The 12,659-nt window shown below is 42.7% G+C and overlaps 1 long non-coding RNA gene across 3 annotated transcripts in view; it reads left to right on the top strand.

Annotated features, from left to right (window-relative positions):
• Window positions 1-12,659, top strand: part of LOC137472630 (uncharacterized) — a 206,501-nt gene that overhangs the window by 10,306 nt on the left and 183,536 nt on the right. For 2 of the 3 annotated variants that reach the window (XR_010998322.1, XR_010998321.1), the window contains exon 2: window positions 9,230-11,830. This is a non-coding gene — a long non-coding RNA (uncharacterized lncRNA). The remainder of the gene's footprint in view (window positions 1-9,229; window positions 11,831-12,659) is intronic. The other variant, XR_010998320.1, reaches the window with a different exon arrangement.

The following is a 12,659-nucleotide window of genomic DNA, read 5'->3' as shown; positions in this document are numbered from 1 at the left end:
CTCCATCTTGCAACTTGCACTTGATAAGATGCGTCCATCTGCCCATTAGGAAAGTTTCCGTTTCCAATTTTTTGGTGCCTGGGAAAGCTGCTTTAAAATTGATGGGGAAGAGAAAGGAAAAAAAAAAAAAAAGAAGAAAAGTTTGAATCATTGCACAGAGTCACTGGCCCCGCTGAGGGGGCTTTTTCTCTCCTCTGAAGAACAGACCACGCACAAAGCCAGATGGTTCCCGTCTGCTGGCTTTATTCAATGCACTTCCTCCCACAGACGGGAGCCCTTTTGCCCTCCTTCCACCACCCTCTTTCAAGCATCCACCACTGAGCCTTTCTGTTCTGTGGCTGGAAATAATCTTTTATTGCCCAGTTGTTCGGAAGTGACCTTTTGCCCTTGATTAGATAGCACCAGGCTCTATCGCCGGATTGCTTTTGAGCTGGCAGTTGCTTTTTTGTGTCCGCTGATCCGGTGTCAGGGAGAACAATGCAAGGCTTTGCAAAATTTTAGTCCGGCTAAGGCTCTGTGTGGGATGGCGGGGGTAGGGAGGGACGGCGTTGGATAAAGTGGCCTCACGGACCATGATTAATTATATGAAAACATTTCCTTTAATAAACTGAAAAACAAATTGTGTTTTGCTTTGGGTTTTATATTCATCTCGTGCACTGATGCGAACTGCTGTGTGCTCCTTTCCAAGCCCTTGGGTCCCCGTTGGAGGCAAAGGGGCAAAACTGCTCCTTGCTCCTCTCCTAAGGGGTTTTTGTGCCTGGCTGCTCAGGCAGGTGAGCTGAAACCTGCCCCCAAAGCCTCCAGCTGGTGTCGAGCTCAGTGTTTTACTCATGGGGTGGATGGAGGAGTTATTTCAGGGAGAGGCTCTCAGGCCCTGGAGGAAATAACTGATCCTTATCCAAAAAGCAGCTCTGATAGCTTTAGAAAGGAGGATCTTAGTTACCTGTAGACAAAAAAAAGTCAGTATTTAAGGAAAGTAATGGAAATTCTGTAAAAGGTAGTAAAAGAGGAAAAGAAAATTATTTCTTGAGAAATTTTAACCCCAAATCCTAGAACTGAGTGTGCATTGCACCTCACTTGGCACAGGGATAATATGCTCCTGTATTATTTTCTATTATTATTTTCTATTGAAGTTAAAATACACTGCATATGGGGGGTGGGAGTTTCTTTCCTATATAAACGGACCTTGAGCTTTAGCCTAAACCAAATCAAACAAAACCCAAACCTGCCTTTCCCCTCCCCATCCAGCTGGATCTGGACTGACTTACAAATAACAGGAGAGAAGCTGGTGGCCTGTGGGTTATTCAATAATCTGTAAGTTAAAATCAAGAAAGCTGTTTTTTGGGTATTTTTGGCGTTAGGTTTTCAGTGTTCAAGACAGCTAAGTCTTAGGCAGTCTGACAAAATAAAAAAAACAAAAATTAAAAAAGAAAAAAAAGCACAACTGGTCATCTGGTTTCCAGTCCTGTAGAAGTTAAAGGAGAAAGATCCTTGTTCTGCATGGATTTTATTCTTTGTGTTTGGATCTGGTGTGTCTTTTTTTTTTTTTTTTTTTTTTTTTTTTTTTTTTTTTTTTTTTTTTACCCCGATTGGATTCTGTCACTACCCAATTTTGGAGGAATTTTCTCCAGGGAATATTTTGTTGGTTGCCATAATCCATAATCCTTTTGTTACTGCTGTGCACTACACTGCTTCCTTGAATAGTAACCTTAAAAAAAAAAAATACATGCATCAGCTCTCGGTCTCACGGATTCATAAGCAGCTATTAATAGCCACCCCTTCATCTGGCAAATCACACGAATGTCTGTGGTGTGAATTGGACACGTTCTCTGTCACGAAGGCAGCTTGGGAGCTCTGTTCCCTGCCTGCCTGCGCTCCAGCTGCTGGAATCCTGGGCCCAGTGAGGACTGGTGTCCAGCCAAGTGGCCACCACAGCAGATACCTTCACCTGGGTTCTCCTGGCTCTCAGAGCAATCTGTTCCACAAGCCTGTTGGTTTCACCACTGTTAAATGTCACAGGACTTCTCTGTGAGGAAGAATTTACTTATTATTCTTAATTAATTCCATACATTTTTCCCCTCATGCCCCTATTTTATTCACTGAAGTGTTATCTTTGGACAGTAAGAAACACTGAAATATTTGTATAGATTCAGCTGCACTGCTTGGAAGATTTGTCAGGTGGTAACTTGAGGACACCTGAGAGATACAGGTTGTATTAGCTGTAGCTCTCCAGGCTACAAGAACTCTTCAATTAACACAGGCTGTGTTAATTGAACCCATATCTGTCCCCATATCTATTGGTTGTAATCACAGCAGTGTCTGCTGCTCTGTCTTCTCCCCTGTGCCAAAGTTATCGCTGTGATAAGCAACTTACATCTTAAAATATTTTAGGTTGGAAGGAACCTCAAAGCAGTAATTCCAGCCTAATTTGTTTTTATATAGGTTTTAATTTGTGCAAGTTAAGGACACTTTTTTTTTAAAATGAGAATTGATGAAGGACAGCTATAGGAAAATTCATACTAGCAAATTTATTTTAATTCTTTCCACTTGCCAAATTTCTCGTGGGTTCAGTGATGGTGGTATGATAGCTACTCAGTCAGGTTTGAAAGAAGTCTGTGATAGAAGAAACCTCAGAGTAACTCATGATTCTTTATTAAGCGGAAAAAACATGAGCCAGTCTGAGGCAAAGCAGCAGATCTGGTTTTTGGTGTAGGAATCCACGTGTGATGTGTGTGTGTTTGTAACAGAGGACTATTTCCACTTGCTGATGTCAATGCTGCTGTTAATGAGCTGCCCATAGCCGTCAGAAATGTTGATTTCAGATTTCCACACCTCTTTGCCCTCAGACTGTGCCTGGTGGGATGCTGTGCTGGGCTGCAGCACGGGGCTTTTAGGCTGTGCCCGAGCGTTAGGGTCTTAAATGGACCTCAGTGCTTCTGGCTGGGCTACTGTAGGGCAGAGACCGGGAAAAAAAAGCTTCATCTTTTCCATTCTGTTTTGTGTGGGGGGGGCTTCAGGTCAAGGCTGTGAGCTGCTCCTCCTCCTCTGTCAGAGAGGGAACCCAGGAGATTTCTGATCCTCTAAGATGCTACCAAGTCTGAGACCACTCACAGTGCATGATAGGACCAGAGGGAATGGTTGTAAACTGAAAGAGGGTGGATTTAGACTGAACACAAGGAAGAAATTCTCCTTTGTGAGGATGGTGAGGCCCTGGCACAGGGTGCCCAGAGAAGCTGTGGATGCCTCAGCCCTGGCAGTGTTCAAGGCCAGGTTGGATGGGGCTCTGAGCAACCTGGGGTAGTGGAAGGTGTCCCTGCCCATGGCAGAGCGTTGGAATTACATGATCCTTTCCAAACCAAGCCGTTCTGTGATTCAATGATCAGTTGTCCCATGTCTAGCCTAGGGTGACTTTAACTTGAAGCAATACACCTGCTATTATGCAGCTCGGATGACATGGGGATGGAGCTAACTGGGAAGCTTAGGGGAAGAGTGCATTGAATTATTTAATTTCTACAGTGCTTGAATACATTTTTCCTTCCTAGACTGTTGTTTGAGTTCCTGCCCCCCCCCCCCCCTTTTTTTTTTAATACTTATAGAGGTTGAATGTCAGAAGTGGTCTTTGCTTGCTCATAATGTTTTCTCTTGAATTATCTTTTAAAAGTTTTTTTGTGCCATGTTAGAATCGCCTAAATAAATTGCCTTGGAAAACCAACAAAGCATTGAGACACTGAAAAACTGGGCTGCATACAGAAGAGACTTTAGATAGTTAAAGTAAATTCAGGAGTTTCAGGATATGCATGCATGTGGTGGGCGATGGGAAATGTGTTAATTTTCTATATTCCTAACTTGTTCCTTTCTTCTCCAGCACTGTTTGCCTGGGAAAACAATGATTGCCTTTCAGCCTTTTCTTCCCTTTCAAAGAACGGGGGTTTAGTCAATGGAACTATTTACATGCAAAACGTGAAGCATATGCATAAGTGCTTGCAAGACTGCGGCCTTTCATTGTCGCTAAAGCAGCGCTGCTTTCCGGTGGCAGATGAACTTGTCATTTTAAAACTCGTAGTCATTGCAGGCAGGTAATTAGGCTTCAGAAAAATAAACAAGCTTTAAGGAGTTTAATAAATGTTTTCCTCAACCCCCCAGCTGAGGAAAATGAGGCACTGTCCTCTGGATTAATACAAAAGTGCAGAAATAGACATATTGAAATAAAATGGGCGATGATGGGAAGTGGGGTAAAACCGCTCCTGGTTATGTTGAAAGCAGAACTTTGAATAAGATGCTGAGAGAATTGGGTTTTCTCTACTTAGTTTATAATTAGCTTTGACTTATTTTCCTGCCCATACTGGGGGACCTGCAGATACCTCAGAGCTCTGCTGACCACAGGTTCGCTGAGTGTGTAGCCTGCTGGGTAAAGCAACAACAAAAGCTCGACAACCAAAATTTCCAGCCACACTGTTGTCGTTCAGCCTGATAGCTTTAATTTTCTTCTTTGGGTGGATTACCCAAAGCACTCTATTTCTATCTAATTTGGTGACCTCAGAACACAACGGATAAGGAAATTTGCTTATCAAGATATATGGTGGAAATAGCTGTAAGTGTAAGAATATGTTGCAATGCTCATGCTCTTGTTAAGGCTCCTTGAGGTGAGAAAAGCTTTGCTGAGAACTATTTTCTGTGTAATCTTCACATTGTAAGTATCCTACTTGAATTGTACTGGGATCTAATTCCAAAAATTCATGTTTTCCTTGGGTGTTCAGCCAGAATTTTTAGGTGTGTAAATATTCAAGCCTGAGGTAGGCTTGTAAAAATCCCTGGCTTCCTAGAGAGCCTCTCTGCCTCGCTCAGCTCCCATCCTCATGGCAATAACCAAAACCATTCCACATAAAGCCGAGGGATCACGGTGCTCCTTACTACGAGCAAGAGCTCTATGTCCTATTCTCCTTGTACAGGCACTGAACACTTTTTGAAAGCTAAACAAATAATAACCCTATCAAAATAAACCAATTTAAAATGGTAGCAAATAAAAGAGGAATACAATCATGTGCTTCTTCGCCTGACTAATGTTTCTATGTGCTTCAGCCCTCGGTTTTATTGCCTTTATGAGATTTACATAAATTAGTCATCACATTTTATCATTTTCCTTTTACAGATGTATGGCTGTTAGACGTGTGTGAAAAAATGTCATGAGTATCAGAGGTCTATTTGCATTAGAATTTCCAGTGGAAATGTCAAGTATGACCTTTCCCTTGTCCGGGTGGCTAATCCCATTTGAAATTCCTGCCATGCTCCTAGGGAGGGTCACTGCGCTTGTGAATTCAAGCACAGCACCTGCCGTAGCCTCTGCTCCTCCTCTTCCTCCCCGAGCTCAGATGACGGAGCTGGCAGCCTGCAGAGCCCGGCTGATGCTCAGCCTGGCTGCAGTTCATTGCGATCTCTACTCCCCAGCTATGGGGATAAAATGCCTTGTTGCATTTGTTTTTTGGTTTTTTTTTCTTTGTCAGCACGTTGTTTTTGGAGGGTTTAAAGAACATAAAGGAAAGACGCGGCAGACAGGTTAATGGTGACATTTGAAATACAGGAATGGTGATTTGGAAATTTTAGGGCAGAAAAATAAGACTTTTTGTCATGTTAAGAGAAAAAAAGGCAAGAATAAAGATGTATGGAGGTTCATAATGGGTAAGAGATGTACCTTTCATGATGAGGGAGTTGAAGCCTTCCCTTGTGGTTGTAAATCAGTCTAGAGGCTGTAAGCAGGTGCAAATATATTGGCAGGATATCCACATGTAATAAACTAACCCTTGCTTTGCCACTATGTTGGTCTGTTGACAATTTCCCATTGCAGGAAGTGCTTTTTGATATTCAGAGCAAATCTGCTCTTGGGTTATAACGTGTATTTCTATCAGAGTGACTTTTTAATCCCATTGTATTCTGAGGGGATTGGAAGTAAAATTTCCTGCAGCCTACAGGAAAATAACTTTTATAACCTTGCTTATCTCCAATTGCATTTTATTGTTTTTTAGATGTTAGTTTATTTAAATATTTACTTTGGGAAATAACCATCAGAGATTAAGTTCTTGGTTCCTGTAGTCATGTATTGTCTGTTTATTGCTCCTTTCTGAACCAGCCCTCAGTCAAATAATTTTTTGTCAGACTGGAGCTGTATTGGCAAAACAAGAAGCACTGGTGCCTTCGTAATCAGTTCCTGACATTAGAGATAGCATGGTGAGTTCCTGGGCCTCCTTCATCTTATATAAAGTTTGATTAAAGCACAAACCCAAGATAGTGGGAATGCCAAACTTGCTCCTGATTCTGCTGCCAGACTGCCCCACGAGCTGTAGTAAACAACCCATTTAAAATCCCTAAACTTTGCGCCCCTCTATGAATTGACAGCAATTCCCTGTAATGTGTGGAGGAGGCTTGGTGAATGGAGATTCTTAGGGGGGAAAAAAATTACCTTTGCAAATAAAATTCAACAGTAGCTTGTGTAATACTGCTGGGAACTTGTGCAGCCCACTCCTGCTCCTGGTTTGGACCTCCTGGCTTGGGTGGGGACCTGGTGCCCATGGGATGCTGAGAGCTTCTGAGATCCACAGGGAGCCTACCTGCTCCCATGACTCACAGACAGCTTTCCATGCACGGCTTACACGGCACTGCCGTGTGTAAATCCACCATGCTTCAATTACTGTGTGACTGCAGGATGGTCACTCTGGGTGACCAAACCAGCCACCACACCAACTCAGCTATTCCCTTTCCAGCCTAAGAGGATCCCCTGATTGAAATAGGTCCCAGCACCTTTATTGTTCCCAAAGTCCGAGCATTTGTCGCATAGCAAGTGTTTTGGTGGATGATCTGCACTCTGATACAGCATAACCTTCAGTGCTTTTCCTGAGGAAGTGACTGTACTGACAAATGAAGCATGTTTATCTGCTGAATAGAAAAAAATACAAGTAAGAAATGTATTTGACCAGAAGGTGACTCAGTATGTGACAGGTGGGATGCTGGTTACATATTTTCCTTAAGGAGTGGTAAAAGATGACAGGAACAAATCTGTCATGTCCTCCCAGGGTGTGTACGTGGGCAATGTGAATCAATATATTACAAACATGGACATCGTAGTGGGTGGTTTTAAACTCAGTGCTCTGAAAACACTGGGGGCTAAAGCCAAGGTCTTTAAGCGACCTCCAGCCCTAATGCACTTGGCTAAACACTCTCCTTAGGTTCCAGTAATGGCTAGATGTCTAAGCAAGCACAGTCAGGACTGAGTCCAGTGAGAGCAGGGCAGCTTCCTTTGCGAAAAAAGTCTTGTTTCATCATGTTCTGTGTGTGTGTTTATCTGAAAACAGAACATATTCTTGAAATGACTAGTTTTTGTCTGCTAACAGTTTCTGAGTCAAGAGCGCTGCTTGCCTCTCTAGGGAGCAGCAGGGCCTGCTGCCAGCACAGCACCTGGAGGGAAGTCTGAGAAGGCTGTGGACATGGCAATTCCCCTTCTATCTCTGAAAATCTGGATGTGATACATCTGCAATTTGTGCCACTAGCTAGACACGCCAGCACACACCATAACTGAGCATACTGGGCAAACACCAGCTCATTAAAACTGTAGGAAACAAATTTTTTTTTTAAAGCAGAAATCTTTGTATATCATTGTTAGTTTGTCAGGCCTTTCTGTGGAACAGAGGAGAAAGGAATTCTTAAAGGCTTGAAAGCTGAGCTTACCCTTCACAGCCAGCAGTGGGAACAGAAGCAGTCCCCTTCTCTTTGCCTCGAACTCTCTCATAACCACCTCTGGTACCCCACACTGCTCCTTCAGGAGGGATCTGACACGGATGAAAGGACAGGGATGATTGCTGTAGTGCCCCGAGCCCCTTGGCAAACATCTTTTTACTGCCTGGTCACTCCTATGAGCTCTTATGAGTATCCCCCATGTTGGACAGATGGCTCCAGCCAACTGGTCTCATGGGGGAAGTGTTCTCACATCCTCAAATCTTCCCATAAGCCTTGCTTTTCCTTTAACACAGAGCCTGCTTCCTTAAATAGGAAGTTGCACTTAGAAGTGCAACCTCCTGTGAAGATTTAGGAGCCTCTCCAGGCGGCTGTATCTCTTCCAGGCACTGTACTGATACAAACAGGCTGGGATTCTGATGCTGTGGAGACCTTACAAGGTAGTGGCCAGAGCCTCTGTAATAAAACCCTTCTGCTTATTATTGGCTTCCTGCAGCTTTCACATGCTACGATCCAGCAGAAAACAGCCCTTCTCCAACAACACCGTTTCCAGTGGCTTCACCCACTTGCACTGAAAATTCAAGTAAGACCAGAAATATTCTTTAATGCCGCATTAGTAACAAACACTTCATGATATATCAGTTAAATGGCATGGGTGTGACACGATGTGATTGTACTTCAGGAAAGCAGAAAACAAATAGGGTCATAAACAATTTTTATAGTGCTGGGAGTGGGAAGAGAGAATTTAACATTCTAAGGCATAATATTACATTTGAGCTACAGAACAGTCCCCTTCCCCCTTACTCCGGTCTCGTGAGATTGCTGTACCATAGATCAGCACTGTAAACCAGCAGTCATGTGAATGGTTAGGTATAATACTGAATACTCCAGGTTGGGGTATTTTCTCTTGGTACATGAGTGGCATAATTTGCCTCCTTTATTTATTTATCTATTTATTTATTTATTTAAAAATATGGTCTTTCTGAGGAAATAAGGAGACTAGAAATAAGGGGTTTGCTATTTCACCCTGGCTGAGGAACAGATATCGCCAATGTCACTGGTAATCTCTGAGATCTGACCTGTACCAACACTGCATGAGTGGAATTCAGGTGTAGTCCATTGCCTTCCTGGTTCACTTGGATAAACAGGAGCTAATTAATTGTCTTGCTGGCTTGTGAGCTCACTCTCAATCAAGGGAAAAACTCCCCAGTTCTGACCTCGTAAAGGTTTAAGTCCTAATCTGTTAATTGCATCCGCAAGATACTTCTCCATGTGTTCAGAATTTAGGTCTAAAGTTGCCCCAACACACAAATATTTGACAAATGCTGCTAAGTACTAGATAAATAATAGATTGCATGACAAGTAGGGCTTTTTTTTTTTAGATTTCTCTATTTTATATTACTGTGATTTCAAACATATGTGGTTAAGCTTATCAGATTTCTAAAAATGAATGTTCTATAAAAATCACACTGGGCCCCTCAGCTGTGTTTTCCTCTATTATTTATAGACAAATTGAAAACAAATGGTCTTCTCTCTTTCAAAAACAAAAAAGCACAATGAAATGGAAGCAGCTGTCAGAATGTGCTTTTCCTCCCAAAGTCATCTGCAGCACAAACTAAATCGGAGATGATTTCCTTTAATCTGAAGTGTGTTGCCATTTAATGGTGGTTTTGGTGGCAATTCCGATGGAAGCTGAAGGGAAAAGTGTCAAGACTGTTGCAATGGGAGAGAGCTCAAAGGTCCTTTTTGGGCCATGCCACACATGTGCAGTGCTGTACTGTTGGAAGGGGTGTGAAGGAGACTCCTTGGTCGTTAGAAAACAAGATACACAAATTTAAGGGGTGGATAGTCTGGAGCCAGATTCATGCCTCGTAAAGGGGACCTATACCCCATAAAACATCTGGGAAAGGATTTCCCAGAGCTCAGAGGGGGACACAAGTGCAGTTAATGCACTGGAGTACAGCATTCCCTCTAGCTGCCTGTGCTTTTAATAGGATGCTGAAAATGGGAGATTGCAGAAAGCTTGTGAGCTGGTTTAAAGTCTTGTGTTTTGCATGGCAAGAAGGCAATTAAAAATTCCATGTATTTAGCTTATCACAAAGAAAAGCTGAGGAGTGAGTTGATTACAGCACTTTAAACACCTTTGTGGAGAGGAAATATGTACTAAAGGGCTCCGCAATTTAGCTGGCTAAGTCACAAGACTGAACTTGAAACCAGAAAACTCAGAGCACAGGCATGTATCTTTAGCAGGGATGTTTAATAACCCCTATAATAAACCACCAAGGAAAGTGATAAATTCCCCAGCTCCTGATTTATTCAGGTCAGGGCTGCAGCCCTACTTGGAAGTGGTGCTTAAACCAAACATGAGCTGCTGGGATGAGCAGAGAGGTAACCGTGATAAAATGACCTCTTGTACAAGATTGTGAGTGCAGTCCATTCCAATAGTAGATGGCAGCCTGAACTTGCTGTGAAAATCACCTCACAGGACAGGGCCACAGAGCAAAAATCATGCTTAGAAATAACTCTACATGGCACTGGCAAGGGTTACATAACCCCTCTCTGGATCACGAGGCTACTGTAGTTCTTCCGGTTTTAGGTCCTGTTGGAGAAGGTCCAGCTTGAGCTTTTACTTCTACCCTGACTTCAAACTCAGACACTCAAACTTCTATTAGTGAACAAAACCATCTTTTTTTTTTAATTAGAAAAGAAAACTGCTGATTTTTGCTATAGTTACCTTTTATGAAATAAGCGCACAAACTTCTACAAAACAAGCATCCTTATAAAACCTCTGGTAGCAGATGAACTAATCTGCTCGAGTTACCCGAGTGTGTCTATTTGCCTCCAGACAATCTTCTCTGTGAGCCTGCTAAGAACAGTGACTGCATGGAAGCGAGCAAAAGGTGGTAGAATAAAGTTTACAATGGGAGGGGCAAGAAATCAAGATGATGAATGAATGCTTTGATAGTGTGGAAGGTTGTTAAATTTCTGAAAGCTGAAGCAAGGGCAACAGGAAAAAAAGGAGATCCACCCTATAACCTTTGATTTTAAAATAACCCTGGGTGTGTTGTTTGCAAGGTGTCTCTAATTCTGAATTTTAGAGCCTTCAAGGACCGAAAGCTTCTGCTGATCTGATTGCATTTTGTGTGCTCCATAGTGTCCAGCTTTTCATTCCATCTCCACGGGGCACCACTCTTAATCAATTCAAGTCCAAGTAGCTCTATGAAAGCCTGGACTAGGAAGAACTCTGACATCCCCTTACATTGTCCTTAATTAAAAAAAAAAAATTACTCACTTTTGGTGGCCATTGAGTGTTTTTTCAGCAGCAGAGAATCTGTTGCTCTCCACTGATCTAATAACCAAACTCTGAGTGGGACATCCTCCAGTGGCATCAGGTCAGCTGCATTTTCACAGTGCCTTAGGGAAAATGTGGTGGTGTCTCCTGGTTGCTTCTCCTTTCCATACAGCGCTGAACAGAACAGGATTATGGCCTTAAAAGCAAAATCTTCAGCTTCTCAACAACATGCAGTGTGTGATAATAGTTGCTCATATATTATAACAGTCATATGTGATAATATATTACTTGTTATTTTAGAGACAGGAACTTGAGTGAGGGTGATGAAGCAAGCTAATTAATGCTTTGGAATTGGTATATGTAATCATGTTACTTGGAGAACACTCAGCATGCTCTGAGGCGTTGTCCAGGGTTATTGTCAAGGACAAGCTTGTGGCCAAAAGGAGCTGTTGTACTGATAATGTATGGAAAATCCTTACAAGAAAAAGGAATCCAAGTTAGAGCTAGTTAGAAACTGAAATATCTTAGCTAGAAGGTGCTTTGCCACTCCTTCTATTTTATTTTTGGATCTTTCTGGCAAAACCACACAGTTAATGGCCAAGACTGAAGAAAAATATCCATTAGCACAGTGCTACTGTGTGGTATGCGCTCTGTAGCCATTACTTTCAGAAATCACTTCGTTTAGGGCACTTCCTTGTGACTTTTCTCTCAAACACACCCTATTAACAATGCACTTTGTCTCTGACTGTATTGCAGCTGATGATAAACAGATGGATCTCGGTCACTGGATGAATATGAGAAAGCTGCTGGAGCATGGTATGGTTCGTATTCCCATCCAGCTGCCTCGGGCTTCTGTCCTCTTGAAACCCTGCTGAATAGTGAAGGCTTCTAATTAGGGTGAGGTTGAGGGTCTCTTTCTGGCCATATATCACTTTCTTTGGCAGGGCTTCCATGGACTCGCAAGAGGGAAAATGCACAATGCTGTCAAAACAGAGTCTTCTTCAGAGTGACCTGAAGAAAAATGGGGTTTGTGTGAAAGCTGGCTCTTTGAGGCAGGGTGGGGAAGGGGAAAGAGGAAAGAAAGATGGTGAAAATCGTTGGTATCTCCCCTAAAGCAGCTCCTGGCATGTGGATGGGTTTGAAATGATGCTACGAGTCACTGAGGACACAAGCCAGTATCACAGGCTTCAGCACAGGGCGCACATGTGCAACTATTAAGCGGTGATTTCTGGATGCTTGAATTGGCTTTTGGATCTCTTAAGATTTTAATGAGTTTTTTTTAAGGATAACTTGAAGGGGTTTGTTTTCATGTTAAAGTTCCCTTTCGTGGCAGTAAGGTCAGATGCAGCACATCGTGCTACTGTGGCGAGAAGATTTTATCTGTGTGAAGTTAAGCGGTCTGAGGTGATTTTAAGTGCACGGAAATCTGTAGGAAGTACACTTCTATATGGCTGATGCCTTGTGAGGCTGGAATGGAGCCCTGGCACTGCCTAGATGTGCCAAAAGCACCCACCAGCCTCTTGGAGAGATGTATTTGTCCCAGTTTTTAGAAAGCAGTGGCCATAGTGAACAAAGTCGGGATTGAAATAATAGAAATCGGAGTCAGTGGTTGCACTCGGCAGATGCTTTACCCACTTTCTGTCTG

Source organism: Anomalospiza imberbis, chromosome 4, assembly GCF_031753505.1.
Source record: "Anomalospiza imberbis isolate Cuckoo-Finch-1a 21T00152 chromosome 4, ASM3175350v1, whole genome shotgun sequence".
NCBI classification, from domain to species: Eukaryota; Metazoa; Chordata; class Aves; order Passeriformes; family Viduidae; genus Anomalospiza; species Anomalospiza imberbis.
This window is presented reverse-complemented; position numbering and strand designations above follow the sequence as displayed.